This window comes from Tachypleus tridentatus, chromosome 1, assembly GCF_004210375.1.
Source record: "Tachypleus tridentatus isolate NWPU-2018 chromosome 1, ASM421037v1, whole genome shotgun sequence".
In the NCBI taxonomy this organism is placed as follows: Eukaryota; Metazoa; Arthropoda; class Merostomata; order Xiphosura; family Limulidae; genus Tachypleus; species Tachypleus tridentatus.
In genome coordinates, this window is record NC_134825.1 from 30,631,673 (window position 1) to 30,649,168 (window position 17,496).

Sequence of the window (17,496 nt, forward strand, 5' to 3'; positions counted from 1 at the left end):
TAAACATTCATAAAAATTAATAAATTCAGCCATTTTGATTCTTTGCTAGCTTTACACCAGTTAACAGTCACAAGATTTATAAGTGTACATCAATCTCATGTAGAGTCACAAATTAAAATACATATTTTTTGGAAATATTATTATTTTCAGAGACAGTGTGGCTAGTTATTCCAACTGATATCCAAAACATATTGTACAAGTAGAACTTTTATTGTTTCTTTAAGCCACCTAGTTAGTAATAGATACAATATGGATCTTCTGACTCTTTAATAACAAGTGAATATGCTAATTAACATCTTCATACTTATCTTTGTAAAGTATGAAAACTAAATGAAAAGCAATTTGAACACCAGTTTTGAATTCTTGCTGTACTTGCATGTGTATATGTACATTTATTTTGACTACTAGTTATTAGTCATTTGGTGGTGAATTAACTAATGGATTATGTCTGTTACATAACAAAAGTTTAATACAGTTTTTTGTATGATTAGTGAATGGCAGAAGTCTGAGAGATATAACAAGATATTCTTAAATTATCAATGAGGGTAGTGTAATGGTACATAAAATTCCACCTCTAATAACTTTTTCATCCTAAAACTTAGAATTTCTAAAATCCAGATTATCAAAACTTGTATTACAATAATACTAAAACAATTAGTACAGGATTATAAAAATATCTACACTTTATTGAAGGATTCACTTTGGTTCAGATAAATACTCTCTTCAACAATTTATTATCTTTATGTGAACTAATGTGTAATTAATGACAACTGCTACCTTATTTGTGCTCACATACAGGGTGAGCCAAAAGTAGGTGGACAGTAAAAAAACATTTATTTAGAGATCACGTATACGTACAACTATATGTAATAAGACAATTATATTAATGAAAATAAAATGTTATTTATTAACACAAATGCTCAAATTGTTTTCCTTCTTGATTTACACAGCTTTGAAGTCTACCTCTTACGCTCGACAAACATTTTGCACAAGTCACTCTGGGCATTAATTTCTTGAAATGCATCTCTTATGTAATTTTTAAATCACCGACACTTCTTGGTTTTGACTATAAACTTTTTCCTTGAGTACTCCCCAAAAGAAAAAATCCATAGGGTCAAGTCCGTGAACGTGCCGCCAATCGATTGGACCTCTTCGACCAATCAATTTCAATGGAAATGTTTCATCAAGATACTCACGAACTCCTTTGGAATAATGTGGAGGGGCCCCATCTTGTTGAAAATAAAAGTCATGTAAATTAGGTTGTTGCTGTAACTGGGGAACAACTTGATTCCTTAGAATTTCGAGATACTTATCTCCTGTAATTGTTCCGTCCAAAAAAAATGGTCCATAAACACCAGAACTTGAAATACCACCCCAAACATTGACACCAGGCTGATTTAGCTGTTGTTCTAATGTTAAATGCATGTTCTCACTATACCAGTAAACACAATTATGTCTATTGACATGACCGGATAATTTAAAAGAAGCTTCATCACTCCACACAATGTTATCTAAAATACCTGGGTTTTCTTCAATCTTGTTCAGCATAATTTCACTAAATTGCAGTCGCCTGTCTGGATCATCCTCCAATAAGCCATGAATTAGTTGTGGTCGATAGGGTTTCAACCCAATTTGCGTTATAATTCGCCTAATAGAGGTTTGTGGTATGTTCAATTCCATAGAAGCTCTTCTGGTGGATTTGTTTGGACTTTGAACAAATGCATCGGCAACACGTTGCTTATTATTCTCTGTACAGACTGTTTTGGGTCGACCAGTTTTAGCAGCATTAAGGATTGAGCCAGTGGTGTCGAATTTGTCACGGATACAGTAAATGGTTTGTCTTTTTGGAGCTGGAGTATCAAATGTTTCAACCCACTTTCTCCTTACGGTTTCAGTATTTTGAGATTTCCAATACTCTTTTAACACCCATATTCTTTTATCTGTATTTAAAGTATTTGACATTATGGGTTATATTAACAATCTAAAAAAAAAGAAAACAGATTAAATTAAAACAAATGTAATTATAAAATTGTAATTATATAACACAAATAATATAGTTGCAACATAGTTATAATATACAATTGCATTAATATAACCGATACATAAACCTATTCCGAATGCTGTCCACCTACTTTTGGCTCACCCTGTATAAGACTGGGTTTTGAATATTAGCTCTGTAAGTATGGATGCCATTCAATAGATTGATGCCATTCTTAGAGAGGATCATTAAAACATATTTTCTCTAATAGAGGAGTATAGTGTATCAACAATTATATGGCTGTTTACTGGAATAAAACAGTAGATCTAATACTATGGATAGGGAAAATTGAAAAAATGTGTTCATCAAATATGAATGTGTTATTTCAATCAAAACTTCTTATTTTAAGATTAAAATTTCCAAATTATTTTTCATTATATCCCATTAAATCTTTTCTAAATATACAGTATGTTGGCAGAATTAAGATTTTTTTCCTGTTCCCCTAACTTTATACAAGCTCTAGACAATATTTTTTTAATGTAGTTCATTTTTGTCCTATGAGGTAAAAATCTGACTCCTGACTATCAAAATATAATGATAGTTTGAAGCATATATGGTGTTAGAGATAAATGGTGATACATAAAAAGAAAAACTAAGAAGCATTTATTTTAACATGCAAAGATAAAAAGACAACAGCCAATATGTAAAGGTGGGGGAATGCTCTACTTTGGCATATAATAACTCCAGAGAGAAGTGTGACCAAGATTATGATGGGCCAAAGCAAAGGAAAAGGATCTAGAGGCAAACAAACCCACATTTGGCTTAGTTACATTAGGAAATGGACTGGAGATGAAAAGATTGATTTAAGAAAGCTGATGCAAGTATCATGGAATAGAGATCAAAGAAAAGCATAGTTGTTGGTCCTCAGAATTGGAAAGGATAGAATGATTGGTTGATTTAAACATTATTTACCTTTTAATTAATAAGCTTGACTTTTAGCATTATGTTGTTAATAACTTTGATTTGCAACCATAGTCATTTATGATTATATTCCTAAAATATACAAACTTAAAAAATGTTTACTTGATCTTGAATGGCATATTGTCTAGCTACTTTATTAGCATCCATACCTAATATTGGGTTGAACTGCCTTTAACTTGAAATGCATATGGCATGACTTTACAAGATGCCAGAAGGTGTTTTTTCAATTATAACACACTACTGAAAAGTGTGGTATGCATTTGATTCATAAGTATTAATACAATAGAGTAATCTTGTAGCAAGGACTTTTAAAGTTTCTCTCAAAGATGCTTAATTGAAAAATATCTGGTGATTTTGTTGACCAAGAAAGATGGCTGATGTCAATGTTGCTGTTGTTAACCTCTTTGAAACAGTTGCAGATAACAAATGTCAACCTGTGGTACAGCAGCGAGTCTTTAGTTTCACAACTCTAAAATCAGGTGTTTGATTTCCCTCAGTGGACACAGCAGATAGTCCAATGAGGCTTCACTATAAGAAAGCAGACACATAGATAACATAAACGTAACTGATTGTCACTTTGTCATCTTTTAAAAGTTATTTTCACTGAAATGAAAATGCAGCATTGTGGGGTTGATATAATCAACAGAAACACTCAGGTGTCCTATTCCCACTGTCAGAACATCATAAATAAGGTCAGGTGCTTCATGTATTATCCCCATATTTTGAATTTGTTGTCAATACAGAAAATGATGAAATGTGGATCCTCATATGTATTACATTACTTTAGCGATTTATTTTCTACACTTTATGTTTTAAGGACAAAAATCTTTGCATTTGGTTTGAATTTCAGAGAAGTGATTTTCAAACTGATACCATATGACAATTTATGAAATCATCTGTGTGTGGTATGATTGGAAATATTTGACTCTTGGATACATTCTGATAATTGTTACATTGTCCAAACATCTTTTTTCTTATTTTATGAAGCGACTGTATCTATTCTCTTTTCATTGGCATTATTGACAGCTGTATAAAGAAACTGCCTTTGACAAAAATGCTACTTTTAGATTGGCATTTTTACCCTTTGTTCTGCAGACTAATAAAGATGTGGCTACAAATCTATGTTTATATGGTTCATACAGCCATTGACATTACATGACCAGTTACTTAACTAAGTTTATAAAATTTTCTACCAATGTATGTGTATGAGTTTTAAATAACACTTTAGGAGTGTCCAGTCATTCTGCATTGGTATTGACAACAGATAACAATATAATAATGTAGTTCATTGTTCTTATGACTTGCTTGATTTTAGATAGGTATTTATATTTTTGTACTATGTTTAATTCAGATTAAAAACATTATTTCTTATATAACAGTTTGCCAACTTGTACTGACTTTTTGTTTTTAACATATAATGATGTAGAATTTTATATTTCATTTATTTTGTTTTAATTTATGTATACTATAAAATTATTATAAAGATTTCATACATTAATTTTAAGCTAGAATAAGCAGACAGTATACAAAATCTCATGAATAATATGGAACTGTGAAGATGATAAAAACTGTGTAGTATTAAAGAAGTCTGATAAATCATATTAAGAAAGACTATAAAATCCTAGTGCTTTGAGAACAGCTGGACTTGCTGAAAGTGCAGAAACTGTATCTGATTTTGTCAGAACAATTCAGCACATGGCCCATAGTCATTCTGAATAAGTTCTATAGAAGTGTCTTCAGCATCAGATTAGCATGGTTTACATATTAAAGCTAAGAACTGTACTTTAATATCTAATTTTGTTCATTGCTTTGCAGGGTAAAGATGGTTTTCCTGGACCACCTGGACCCGATGGTTTTAAGGTAAGATTTGTTTTTTATATCATGTTTTGTAATGCATGTTGTTTACATAAAGCTAATAGCTTTATGACTGCATATTTCATCTTATGTAATTTTATCTCTTCTGTATGCTACAGACTAACATATTAAGATATTATTATGGTCATGATAGTTAGGAACAAATGTTAGGAACAAAAAGAGAATGATGAGTGACTTCTAAAAATTTCATTTTCAGTAGTTACTAAAGAAACTTTTTTTTTAGTCAGTTGTAATAACCTTTATTTAGTTGCTTCTAAATCTTGGAATCTACTTCTCAAGTTATGCATGTATAAGTCAGGTGTGAATTAAAAACATATTTTGTTTCCATGCTTTTCATAAGATTGTCTAGGTGGTTTATTCAACTGCAGGTAGTTGTCCTGTAGTCAACCCAAATTTAAATATTCATTGTACAAGTGTATTTGTTATGATGACAAAATATTGATACCTTATTTAAACTTCAGTACTCATTTGTCAGTATATAAAGATTTAGTATTAAGAGTTTTACTTTATCAGCCTTGAACATTTGCTGTATTTAATAGGGGGATATTGGAGAGAGTGGACTTCCTGGGTTAAATGGACTTCCTGGAATGAAGGGTGAACCTGGAAGAGAAGGAGATTCTGGACCAAGAGGCTTACGTGGTCCACCAGGACCTCCTGGTGTGAGTTGTCTTTAATTTTTCAATATACTTAAGGTTGTTCATGTAATACACTGATATTCCTTACAGTATATGAAATAATATGTTTTTATTGTACTAATTCAGTACAATACTAATTATAAAAAAAACTTTTTATAGAATTACATTCCAGATTTACTTAACTTTATTATTGATGTACCTCAGTAAAACATAATTTGCAATTCACACTAAAAAGAATTAAGTTTTAATTTCCTAATTTAAAAACAAAACTTCAATAAATTCTAAATTATCTCTTCTCTATATCATATGAAACTTCTTCACTCAGAATTGCAAATTTAATATTTTTCTTTATAAGTATATGATATTCTGTGTCTGACACAACTTATACACATATATTATAGATGCTGCTAAGTCATAATGTAAAGTTATAGCCTTCAATCTTCTTGCTTTCTGAGATATAAACCAGAAATCAAACCTACATTCTACTTCCCCTGTCAAATATTTCAGTAGTTCTTTCTGACACTTGGTATTGTATCATATATAACCAATGAAAAGAGAAGATTTTAATATACTGAACCTTTTCTAAGACTAGCTAATTTTTATGACATTGTTTGAATTATTAAGTCTAAGTTTCATTGTGTGCTACTGGTGAGATCACCTCGACTAGCTAAAAGAATTATTTTAACTTGGTTATAACTTAGTGAGGAAGCCAGATAAATTATAGTTGCTGTAGGACATTTCCTATTTTGTTCGTTTTAATATTTTATTGATATAAATAGCATATTTGAAATAAATAAGTAGATAGTATGGTTAAGGTGTGTCAAGTTTTAAAACCAAAAACTGAAAAAGACAAGGGCTGATGTGTAAGTACAAAATTTTTTTTATGCATATTTTTTACTCATTGTTGTAAAAGTAAATGATATATAAAATTAGAAACTTGTTAGTTTGGATATAAAAAAAAACTTAAAAAGAAGTTACTTGTGAGAGAACACATGCACATCATTTTTAACATTGGCAGCTTTGTGTTAACAAAAAAACATCAGCTTTGGATCTAAAATAAACAGTGTATAATTCTCTGTTAACATACGATCATTTGAGAAAGAAAAAAATTGTAGTTACGATCTATTTCATATATTTTAACTTTTCCTTTTATTCTGTGTTTGCTGACTTTGCTACAGTTAGTTTGACGACAGAGAAAATATCAGATAAAGTGTAGTGTTTAAATAAAAACTTCATATTCTTTTAAGAGGTTCTTAATGTAAGCAAATGAAACATGAAAAACTGCAAGATAAAGTATTTTTATACTAAACATGAAAAATCACCTTGCACTGAAACTGAATTAGTAAAAGCTTTATAAATTCAGAGAAAATATTTTATAAACACATTTTATTGAAATATCATATTTTTTGCACACAACAGACTTCTGCAAACTACATTTACAGCTTTAGACCATATTCAACCTTTAATATCTCTAGCAGTATGTATGTATGTTATAACTTATTAAATGCAAGACCATTCCAAATCTGTTAATTTATAAAAATTATCTTACCTCTAATTTTAGGGAAGTGAGGGAGTTGCAGGACCACCTGGACCTCCAGGACCGAAAGGTCTAGAGGACCAGCTGGTTATCCAGGAGCAGATGGTGTACCAGGTATGTTCATGATCTATTTGAAATTGAAGTGTTGATGACATATGACATGAAGGAAGGTGTTTGATTTAGTGATGGCTAAGTTTAAAGACTGGAACGGTAATTGAGTGGAAAGGATTATAGCAGTAATGAAAATGAAATACTGATGATTGCTTTTGATAATCAGGTGATGAGTACTTTTAATACTGGTAATTGAAGTGATACTGTTTCTGTTTGTTGTTTATTTAGTGCTTAAGGTGTTAATTGTATGCACTGATTGTTGATTACGTTATATAAAAGTAATTTATAATATGCAAATTAGGAAGTTGCATTAAATCCGCATCCATTATGATATCATGATGAAATGGAATATTTCAAAACTACATTTTAACATTTTTCGTGTGCTATGGTTAGTGATGATACAGAGAATTAATTGTTTGTGGAAAGGATATGTAATAGCCCTTTCCAGTACAAAGTGCTCATACAGATTTGTACATATTACAAGTTTAGAATTTTCATGACAAAATATTCCTTTTATTTAATAACAATGAAAACAAAGGAGTAGGAATCCACTTGGAGATATGCATGCATGATTGCTTAAGTATGGCATCATACAATGGGTAAATATTCATTAACACAAAGGATGTTAGCAGAAGCTGTCTATTTAAAATTCATAAACAGCTAAAATTAGATAAAATTACATTATTTAAAAACAATGTTTTCACACTGTTAACATAAAATCACCAGGTATCTACTCTTATTTTATCAGGCATTTTGTCCTAAAACTGCTGTTGCCCATGGAGGTTGTTTCACCCTTTCTTCCATTTCCTTGCTATTTCACACCTGTGCTCATGTTTGGATCCAGATTGATTTCTCTGTTCCCTGCATTCCATGCATAGCTTTGTGTCTCATACCACATCCATTTGTGGCTCTCATTTCTGCTTATTTATTCTCTGGAATCTCTATTTTCCTGGGATGTATCTCCTGTTTCCCTTACTGGCTGGATTCAGCTACTTGATTATTTCCTTAGCTGTTCAATTCTGTTGATTTTTGGATGAGATCATTCAAGCAGCTATATGGATGATTCACATTGCATTCATAGCACACTATCTGTTTGTTATTTATTTAGTGCTTAAGGTGTTAATTGTATGCAAGGATAAATTGACCTATTTCTACTTTGTATGCATATAAGTTGATATAAATCACATTTCATGATCCCACATAGTGGAGGGTGTTGTCTCATCAGGTATGCTGAATATTAGGAATATTAGATTTTTGTACTAAATCTGCATATTTCTAAGTGCTCACATGGGGTGTTTCTGTAAAACCACTGGATGTTTTTCTGGCAGTATGTATATGTGTAAATATATTTCAAACTTTTATTATCATTGTATTTTATATAAAGCATAGCCACAAACAGAATTCATGATAAAAGTAGATGGGCACTTTTGTACATTGGTCTGTGATTCTTACAATTTGAGACTTTCTGCTTTTCAAAATAGGGAATTACAGATATCCATTACACAGTGTCCAATGCCATTCTGCTGGACTCCATAATGTATATTCTCCTCATTTTTCTTCTAGTAAATCACAGGAGTCCTTACCTCTGTAGTTTCCAGCTACTGGATTGGTTGCCTCCTTAATGGGACTGTATAATGAAAGAAATCAATCTCATAAATTATCCACTCAGCAAGAAGAGGGCTATCATCATTATAATTATAGAATAGGCAATAACATACTATTCCAGATTCAAAGTGCTTTTCCCAATTGTTTTCTGCTAGGTTTGATTACACTATCGATTTACTCACTAGAATACCATTGTGCTTCCCCCAGATGTTTTGTTCAGTCTCATTATACTTCATGACCTTAAAAACTGATACAAGGTACTTCAAGTGCAATCCATCTTGGCATAATCTGAAGGGAGCTTCTCCTAGATGTTTATTACCCATGTAAAATGCACTTGGTCTATTCATATACAATTTATAGTCTTTAATCCTAGCCCCTTATGATTGTATCACATACTCTGATGTAATATTCTAATAGTACATACTATAACCTACTGCATATGTGGATGAATAGTGCATTATCTTTTGACAGTGACTGCTTCAAAATTGTTAGAAATAATTTTACTTCACTACTAAGTTAAGATGCTTCTCCCTGGTTTTTTGTTTGTTGTTGTTGTTTTAAGGAGAAGATTACTCTTTTGCTACCAGTATTCTTAGCAAGAGATCAATGAACTTTCTCCAGCGTTCCTTAGTACTCTTTCTTTGGTGCACATTGTCCATTGTATACTAGACCTTTCATGTGCCCACTCTATAGTAGTTAAAATCATTGTTATACTGCATTGCTATGTGCTGTAACTTTTTGTTTTCTTGAATATACAATGCCTGGCTCAATACATTCTGTAATATAACAAGTAATATAATATGCAGAATTTTTTTCATATGTAGAAAGAAGTGTAGTAATTTGAAATTTTTAATCCCTTAAGGTGAAATTGGACTTCGTGGACCTCCTGGTCTCCCTGGTGGTGCTGGGTTACCTGGAACTCCAGGAAGAGAGGGTTTGCCAGGTGCCAAGGGTGAAAAAGGAGAGCCTGGACTTGATGGCCTTGATGGACTTGAAGGTTCACCAGGGATACCTGGACCACCAGGAGCAAAAGGAGAACCAGGACCAAGAGGAATCTCAGGATTATCCATTCCAGGACCAAAGGTTTGGATGGAATTCCAGGACAGTCTGGATTTCCTGGACAAAAAGGAGAAAAAGGGAATAGAGGAGAAAGAGGTATGATTATAAATTCATGTAGAACTGGAATGTAATATCAAACATGTTTCTCATGTGGAAGTACTCATAGATAAAGGTAATGCTATATAGTGAGAGTTATTTGAAATTTTGTTGATTGGTAAAGTTGTATTTTATTCTTTTTGAACCCATGTATTTGTCTAGTACAACACAGCACCAAAGTTCTGTTATTATGTTGTAAGCTTGAAGCCTATTTGCATAATACAGTTAGTTAGTTATTTTAGTAATTCATGTCTTTTATAATAATTACTACATTTGCTACTCAACATTTTTTGAGTTTATGTATGTCACAAGAAAGCATTAAGTTTCATGTATTCCTTAAGCTCAGCCTCTCTTTTGATCAACAACATAAAGCGGTGACATTATATGTAGAAGTGGTTTTCTTTTGATATGTTCATGATACAGCAGAATTATTTTTACTTTTAACTTACACAGATAAGTTTCATTATATTTACAAGATGAAATGTTTTATTGACATTTGAGGTGTATTTCTCCCTAAAACACAGTCTGTTTTTGTTTACTATTGCTAAAAATCTGTAAAATTCCAACTAGTTTTGCTCATTGTTTAGGGGCTATAAATTAATTATATATAAAATGCTAATTTCTTGCTTCCTTATGAACATATATAATAGTTTCATTTTTAGGCATAAAGTTTTTCTTTATAATATTATAAGTTAATACACAGCTTTCTAATGGAAGCAAATGTGATTATACTGCATATTCCTTTTTAAATGTGAAAGTAATTTCTGCACAGAACTTAATCAGGGTTAAAACTTTATTCTTCCTAATGTTTCATGCATATGTTTGAAAATTTATTGTTGTTTTTGTGTTATTAATGGTGTGGATACTGAAATGGTAGTTCAATACATTCTAGTATTATAGGTCTTGTTTTTTTTAGTTTATTGATTTACAACATCTAAATATTTCCAGTCAATTTTTTATCTGAATTATCTTTGTTATTAGCTTAAATTACTTTTCAAATTATTTTAGTTCTGATCTGTTTGTAGAGTTAGTGTTTTCATGGTTAGAAGTTTTTTGTCAGTATAAAGTTAAATCAACATTGTATTTTACTGATTTAATTTACCTGCTAACTTATATTTTTATAGTATTAAATTGTTACATTTATTTTATCATGTAGGTCCAGCTGGTGATTCATTAGAAGGTATACCAGGTCCTCCTGGACCTCAAGGGCCTAAAGGTGACAAAGGTTTTGAAGGTTTTCCAGGTCAGCCTGGTTTTCCAGGTCTCCCAGGTCCTAAAGGTATGGGAAGTTAAAACTCTAAAAATGTGTACTTAATATTGACTTTGTGAATGTTACTTTAGATTTTATTAAGTTATTTTTTACAATCATAGTGTTTAAATCATGATTTCTGCCATGCTTTATACTGTATTTTTGAACAGTTGCTACATCATTTCTTAAGTACAAGATACTTTTTAATTTCATAATTTGAAATTCTTTTGTATATTCAAAGCTTATAAAAAATTACTGTAAATACACATCAAGAACCATCTAATAAATAACAGCAACAACCTATTAAATAAATAAAGCCTGTATTTTGTAGTATTTCATAAGATACACGTAAGAATATGCTATTATTTTAACACTATCTTTTTAGTTCATGTTTGTTTTTTAGACCCAACACAATTTCTCAAGTTGAACTTGTCATAGACTGAGAACTTAGAAACTAGTCTTGCATGTTAAGAAACTTTAAAGATTGTAAAAGTAAATACCCAGAGGATTAAACTTCTTTTAGATAAGATATTTACAAAATGAATTTCTTATCAAATCATAGACAGTAGGTTAATATTATTATATATCAAAAGTTTTCAGTACCTGTAACACAACAAGCTGTTGTGATTTCAAAATGTTCATAAAAATAAATGAATGAGGTAATCTCGTACATCTAATACTTAGTATAGATTTTAATATGTTTAATATGTACAATTTTTGTGTAAAGCTGCACAAGGGCTATCTGTGCATAGATGTACCTAATTTTGAACCATAGATTAGAAAGAAGGGACCTGGTCAACAGTGCCTACCATTAATTCATGAATTACTTTTATTTGACCAAACAGTAAGATTTGATCATCACTATTACAGCAAATCTACATCTCTAAAATGTGTGGATCCAATTTCTTCAGGGTGGAGTTTGGATATGGTAATCATTAGGCTTATGTCCAGCCCAGATTTTTAGATACATTATATTGCAGAAAACAAATCTAAAAGGCTTCAGTTAATTGTTCTCCAAAAAGAATAACAGAGTTATCAAGTTACATGATAAAGCATCATACACAAAATATATTAAGCCCCTTCATTGACTTAGGAAGACTGATAATATCTTAGAAAAACATTCTTCAGCTGACATTGTTGTGTGTTTTTTATCAAATGTAACACATTATGTTGGATATTGAAAATGTAATACTCAAATAATATTTATTGCAAGATTAAAAATACACATAAAACATTGGTTTATTGCACAATAAAATGTATTTGTTAAAAACATGACAGAGCTCTAAAAACTATATATGTTCTGCTGGTGCATATGCTGTGGTCATCAAGCAATATGCTGCTGAAACATGTAGTCTTTTATTGCAAAATAAAGTCAACATTATATATGTGCTTTTTATCTTTTATCTATATACAAATGCACTAATAATTCATTTAATATTTATTAATATCAGATATTTTTCTCAGTTAGATAAGGCAATAGTAATAGTATTTAAGTCCTAAATTTGGCAAGAAAATTTTAATTAAAAAAAACGATAAAAATTTAGATAGTTTTTTTTTTAAAAGCTAGTGAAACCTAGCAGTAAAAGAAAAAATTATCTTTGGTAGCAAGTTTTCTTTTTTCCATCTTTCAGGTGATAGTGGAGGGAGTTGTTTGAATTGTATCCCTGGATCTAAAGGTGAGAAGGGTGACAGAGGCTTGGATGGGTCTCCTGGACCACAGGGTGAAAGAGGTTCACGTGGACCTCCTGGACTAGATGGTCAGAATGGTGATGATGGATTACCCGGTTCAATTGGACCTTCTGGAAAAGAAGTAAAATCTCATTTACAAACATATCAACTTTCTGACTTTATTATTTGATGTATATGAACTTCACATCTTAGTAATGATCTGATTATTTCATTGTCATTAAAAGTAATGTGATAAGAATCACATAAAAATATACCTATACTATAGTAATAATACTATATATACAAGATTATTATATTACTGTTATAAATTAGTATATGCTTTTATAGCATTATGTACCAAATCCATGATGTATATAAAAAGTGAGTTATTCAAGATATAGAATTGATAAAAAACAAGACAAGTGTACATTTCCGAAAAACATAATATATTCATGACCATGGTCATGAATGAATAATGTGTTTGTGAAATGTACAATTATCTTGTTTTTCATCGGTTCTGTAATTTTAGAATTTCACCAAGTATCAATGATTTCAAGTTTTAATCATATTTAAGATGTATTACTGCAGAGACAGATAAACATAGTTTTCAAAGTAAATTTTGAATTTTCCAAACTTTATTCTCTTCTTTGTCTACAAGTAGTTTTTTCAGTATGAATATTTCTTAACACATCTTTCTTTTCTTCTTCTTCCATATATCCTTTTTGTTTTTCTCTCAAAGTCATTGTATATACAAACTTGTGACTACGTGTACACTAATTGCAAGTAAGACACATCTCAATAAACATTAAATATAAAAAATAAGTAAAGTATTAAACATTCCTTGATGAAGATGTAAAAATAAAATGTTTACTTACTGATGGTTGGTCATTTTTGATGCAGATGTGATTTTGTTACTCCAGTGTGAACTAAGCCATTTTCATTGCAGTGATCAGTACATTCTGTTTCTACTAGTCCTAAACTTGCACTTCATAAAGTGAGATGCTTAATATTGAAATTGAGTATAAAAATACTTAAATACGTTTTTTGAAAGTTACATAAATTATACTAAAGATAAGTGAATTAATCCCTCTGCATTATTTGCAGCTCAATTTCTCTTCTTTCTTTACATACTGGATAGCAATTCTATTTCTTTGCACAAAATTCAACATGTAAGTGTTTGTGATGAGCTTTAAAATTTAGACTAATACCATTACAATAATTTTTTTCCTTAAATAATAATCTGAATTTTAAATATACTTTGGTGAATACCTAAATCAAACTTGAAATGTATAGTCAAATTTCTCTACCTCCATATAAATACAAGTTCCATTTCATTCTCTAATACTGACTGCTTATAAGTTAAGCTATATGGAGTGTGCTTTGTCTCTACCAAATCATGAGTACTAGTATATTTTATATTACAGCTCCTCAGTTATGTGTGTGTGTGCATACTTAAATTTTCAAAAGTTAGCCTTAATCTGATACCTCTTGCTTTTAGTAACATTTCCCAACACTAATCATAAACTCAAACTTTTGTAACTTCTTTGGTTTCCCTATGTTTCAAACTATCTATTAACTATAAATTATGCCAAAAGTAGGCTAATACACAAGTATCTCATGTTAGTTACTTATTATTGGTCAAATAACCAGGTAGATATTCCAACTGAAACAGTAGAAAATGTGTAATTATCTCATGACCAAAAAAGAGAATACAGCAGACCATTTTTTTTTATATATGTATAAATTATGAATAACTGTCTGAAATAAGTGACATACAAGACTTTATGAGAATTTGTAATTGTTACACATTATTCTATTTTCATGTAGGGTAAACCTGGTATTCCAGGAAGGGATGGAGAGAAAGGAAACAAGGGAGAACCTGCTGTTGTTAGGCCTGAAGTATTCCTTGGGCCAAAAGGTAAGACTGGTAAAGTGTAACTGCTATTCATATTGCAAAGTGAATAAATCCATAACAGATTTCAAAGCTTTAATAAAGAGAAACGTTTATGCAATGGCATGTCACAAAAGGAACAAGTTGTGACACCAGGAATTTGTTTAGTTCATAGTGAAATTCTTACTATTCAACACTGCAGTATCACCAGGTTAGACTTATGAGTAGAGAATAATATCACAGCCATTTCCAAGGAAGGATATCCAGATAGTGAAATTGTTAAACAGTGTAGATCCCTAGGACACAAAATTCTAAAGAATCAATTCTCTTTCTTTGTTCTCTACGGCAGCAGAAAACTCATACTTATTTAAAACATCATTATTTCCAAAATTGCATGTTAAGTCAATGTTGAAGAATATCCTTATCCACAAAATATAGGGTATGTTTTAGTAAGAGAAACCTCTGACTCAAAAGCCACTTTTAAGGAGCTTAATGTACATTTTTGTACCTCTAGGAAGAACATAAATACTGATTTGAAGTTTAAGCAGGTTCCAAACTAGAAGATTAGAACCTTTCAGCTTCACTCTGAAATCATAAAGATCACAACAATCCCATTAAATTACATCTCTTCAGTTCCCAAGTGCAACTCCAGTTGACTCGCTTTGTTTTGTTAATCTGTATAATAACAGTCTTAAATAAATGTTCACTTTGGTGGGAGATCTTTGTAAGGTTTCTCAAGATATGTGACCTAATTTTGACCTAACCTCCTTCATGTTAGCTCGTTATAATAAATATTGACTTATCAGGCATTAATACATAATTTTTGACATCACAGTAAGCACAATTAACAATGAAGAAAGTAGTACTGTGGTATTTACAGGTTAGAATAGTAACTACACTAACAGAGGTTTTGTAAAGAAAATTTATTACAGAGTTAATATGAATTTCAATGTGACTGAATTGAAAAAGGAAACTGGATAAAGAGTTTTGTAATATCCAAAACACCTTATGCACTTGATAAGCATAAGATTTATATCAAGATCCCCAATAAAGCTATGTGCACAGAAGTGAGAGACAATTACATTTCTTTAGCTGTAGAAGATATAAAAAAGTGTATATGGCATCCGTTTTCTGAATCTAAAATCTCCCAAAATAAATTTATTACCCACATCACATGGTTATTCCTGTTAACAAGAATAGGGAAATTAGTGTCTTTAGGTACTTTCTGAAACTTTACATGACTGATAAAATAAGCAATCTTATCGGTACAAGCCTAAAGGAATTCTCCAACAACTTCTATAGAAAGGTCCAAAAATACAAATGTAAATAATACTTGACAATGTGTGACTTGCCCAAGAATAAGGTTAGTGCAATCCAAAAGCAGATTTCTGCACACTTTATGCTACCATATGGATAAATGCAGTAAATTCAAAAAGTTTTGATAAAAAAAGTTTTCCTCTTTTGAAGTGCACCAACCCTACTTCTGTAAATCTATAAATACAAATATTTATTTTAATTCAGAATTCATTAAATATATATTCACAAAACTTTGTAAGTTCTAAGTAAACATTACTAATATGCTATGTACAAAAAATTTGAATGTTTAATAAAATATTTACACAAAAGAAATCTTTGTGAATTTGCTGAATCAGTCTAACTAGTATGAGTGTAAGTTGTTTTTATGATAAGTATACAGATATTTTTTCATCCTAAACTTTTATATTTTAATTATATAACATCTAGAACCTTATGAATAAATATCAGAAGTTTCTTGGTAAAACCTTACATTTCACCCTTATTTTCTCTACTATAACACTAACTGTAAAAACGTTAAAAGATATATAAAATAAAATCATAAATATATATATATTTTTCAATAATAGCTTCAAATTGTAGTGGACAATTACAGTTGTATATCTTTAACTCTCTGAACTTTTTCAGGCTATTTTCCTTTAATTTTATTGTTTCATTGCTCTTTAAAGTATATTCAACTACAACAAAAAACAACATATAACTCATTGAGAGTATGGAGAGTTTCAGGTCATATGTCTAACTTGCAATGTTCCTTGTGTTTTTCTTCAAATGAAAGCTTTTTATTTCGTTTTTTAACTTAGTGCTCTTATCTAACCTCAAAGTTTTAATGTTTACATTTTGGAAAATAAAAAACAATAAATAAAATATATATATATACATACATTGATATTTGTTTTTAATTTAGTCTTGACCAATCAAGTTTCTGCTTTCCTAAGTCTTCTTTTTTCTGTATTGTTTGTTCAAAAATAAGTCATGTAGTTCACATAAATATGAATATAAAAGACAAGATAACTATATTAATTTTAAGCTAGTTAAGAAAAAATAAGAAATTTAAAGAATTATAAGTTTCTTGGACTAGGTAATATTTCTCCAAGGGTTTTGAAGGAGGTTAAAGATTGGATATGTGAGCCACTTACTACCATTTTTTTGTCATTCCCTGAAGAGTGAGCAGGTACCAGAGAATTGGAAATTAGCTAATTTAACTCCTCTTTTTAAGGGGGTGATAAAAATTGTTCCAGTAATTATAGACCCATTAGTCTTGTTGGAAAAGTTTTGGAACTGCTGTTATAAAGATGGTTTCTAAAGTCATTTAACAGAGTTCAGAATTTTATTTGATAGTCAACATGGTTTCACTAAGGGAAAACCTTCCCTTACAAATCTTTTTAATATTATTTGAAGAGGTTACTGCTTATGCAGATGAGGATATGTTTGTTTTGAATTTAGCACAAAGCTATACGAGGACTATCTGCTCAATGAGGATAAGAGTGTAGATTGTAA

At 30.5% G+C, this 17,496-nt stretch overlaps 1 pseudogene across 1 annotated transcript in view; it reads left to right on the forward strand.

Annotated features, from left to right (window-relative positions):
- LOC143245127 (uncharacterized) overlaps nt 1-17,496 on the forward strand; it is a 123,091-nt pseudogene that overhangs the window by 74,208 nt on the left and 31,387 nt on the right. The window contains exons 14-20 of the transcript XR_013025482.1: nt 4,775-4,819; nt 5,374-5,493; nt 7,031-7,120; nt 9,585-9,877; nt 11,034-11,156; nt 12,758-12,936; nt 14,622-14,712. The product of XR_013025482.1 is annotated as an uncharacterized LOC143245127 (transcript). The remainder of the gene's footprint in view (nt 1-4,774; nt 4,820-5,373; nt 5,494-7,030; nt 7,121-9,584; nt 9,878-11,033; nt 11,157-12,757; nt 12,937-14,621; nt 14,713-17,496) is intronic.